This window comes from Lupinus angustifolius, chromosome LG03, assembly GCF_001865875.1.
Source record: "Lupinus angustifolius cultivar Tanjil chromosome LG03, LupAngTanjil_v1.0, whole genome shotgun sequence".
In the NCBI taxonomy this organism is placed as follows: Eukaryota; Viridiplantae; Streptophyta; class Magnoliopsida; order Fabales; family Fabaceae; genus Lupinus; species Lupinus angustifolius.
The window spans coordinates 8,096,950-8,099,590 of record NC_032011.1 but is presented as its reverse complement, the minus strand read 5'-3'; positions in this window follow the sequence as shown (position 1 = coordinate 8,099,590).

Here is a 2,641-nt window from a genome sequence, read left to right as displayed (position 1 = left end):
CTTAGTTGCAACCTCGTTCTTACAATTGGCATCAAAGCTATATTTGAGTAAGATATTCTCAAGTGTGATCCTATATCAAGATGGCCTCAAGATCATTCCTAGGAGAAGGTTGCAATATCAACCACCCTCCAAGCTTTGTTGGAGAGTGCTATGATTTCTGGAAAATAAGAATGAGGATCTTTATTGAATCTCAAGACTTGGACATATGAAATGCCATTGAAGAAGGACCATATATACCCTTTACTGCTATAAACAATATAAGGGAAATAAAGCCAAAATCTTCATGGAACGATGAAGACAAAAAGAAGGTGCAATATGATTTAAAATCTTCATGGAATCTCACCTTCGCACTTGGTATTGATGAATTCTTTAGAGTATCAAATTGTAAGTGTGCAAAAGAAATGTGGGATACTCTAGAGACCACATACGAAGGAATAGAGGAAGTGAAAAGGTCGAGACTCAACACTCTTTCCCAGGAATACGAAATGTTTCGTATGAAGCCTTTGATTTACAAAAGAGGTTTACTCACCTTACCAATCACCTTATTGCACTTGGCAAAGTTCTATCAAATAGTGACTTGAACTTGAAAGTTCTAAGATCACTCACCAGAATGTGGCAACCAAAGGTAATTACAATTTTTGAAAAGAAAACTTTATCCAAAATGTCTTTGGCTGCTTTGTTTGGCAAACTGCAGGAACATGAACTAGAATTTAGCCAACTTGATCAACATGAGGAGCAAGAAAAGAAGAAGAAGAATATTTCTCTAAAAGCAAAAGTAGATAGATATGACTCATCTAGAGATGAATCAGAAAAAGATGATACGGAAGATATGAGTCTCTTCGTGAAGAAATTTAGCAAGTTCTGAAAAAGGAACAAAGGCGCAATGCCTGGTCAAACAAGGAAATTCACCAAGAACAATGATGCCTCCACCTCAAGTCAAAACTTTACATATTTTGAATGTGGCAAACCTGGTCACATGAAGATGGACTGTCCAAATTTGAAAAAGGGTTCTTTCAAAGGAAAGAATGATATAAAGATGGACGAAGAGCATACATTGCTTGGAAAGACAATGATACCAGTTCTGCATCTGAAACAAAAAACGAAGAGCAAGCACATCTATCACTTATGGCATCTCATCATTATAGTGTGTAACAGGTTACTTCATCTAAGTAACATGTTACGTGTGTGAGAAAAGAGTTATACAACTTAAAATTGTCCAGAGTAATCCATTAGTGCCTTTGAGTAACAGATTACCAGTTTTGAAAAAGTTGAGTAACCGATTACCCAAATTGGTGTAATCGATTACTCTAATTCGTTTTTAAAAGAACACTGGACAGAGAGTTTGAGTAATCGATTACCCACTGTTAGTAATCGATTACTGAGAGTTGTTGCAGACTTACATGATGAATATGTCAAATTAACAAAAATGTTTTTAAAACAAAAGTCTGAATTAGATAGATGCATTTACAAACAAACCTTCATCATCCTCTTGTCAAAGACACTCAACAAGAGTGGTAAAAGTTTAGAAAAAATTATTAGTGATCAAAGACACTCAACAGACCATAGAGGTCTTGGCTATTCAAAAAAGCCATGGTTTCAAGAAACCAAGTGTCCAAAAGAAAATAATTTACCAAAAGAAAAGTACCCATGCATTTGAAAAATCTAGGATACACATTCATCAACCCATATGCACATACTGTAAAATTCATGAGCATACACCAAACACGTGCATGATTAGAAAATATGGTGTACCCTTAGGAAAATTTAAATGGGTTGAGAAAGGTACTAACCATCTAGGATCCAAAGAATATTGGATACCTAACAAAACTTAAATTGTTTTGTACGAAAATTTGTAGTTTTCCAAAGAGCATTATTACTGGGTATACATAAAGAGTTGATTGGATTGCAAGTTATACTACTTTTATATTGTTTTGTACGAAAATTTGAGAGCCGCCTGCAATTTCTGGTACTTGGATAGCGGCTGCTCAAAACAGATGACAGGCGATAAAAGTAAATTCTCTGTCCTTACTCCAAGGGACAAAGGATATGTCACATATGGTGACAACAACAAGGGAAGAATTCTTGGAGTTGGTAGAATTGGAAAGCCACCCTCAACAACTATAGAAGGTGACTATATGTTGAAGGACTTAAGCATAACCTTCTAAGCATAAGTCAATTATGCGACAACGGATTTCATGTGGCGTTCTATCCAGATAAGTGCATCATTGAAAGTAAGGATTCAAATAATTCTAAACTTATTGGTAAGAAAATAAATAATATATATATGATTAACATAGATTCTGCTTTACCTATAACATGTTTAGTAGCAAATGATAATCATGATGCATGGCTTTAGCATAGAAGAATTGCTCACATTCACATGGAACATTTGAATAAACTCATTAAGAAAGATTTAGTTGTTGGTTTACCCAAAATGAAGTTTGTTAAAGACAAACTATGTAGTGCTTGTCAAATGGGTAAACAAACAAAAACTTCTTTCAAACCAAAGTACATGGTTTCTTCCGATAAACCCTCAAGGAGAAAATGTTTTGGTGGAAATTATTATGCTCTTATTGTAGTGGATGATTTTTCTAGATATACTTGGACTCTATTCTTAGTTCATAAGAATGAGGCATTCAAA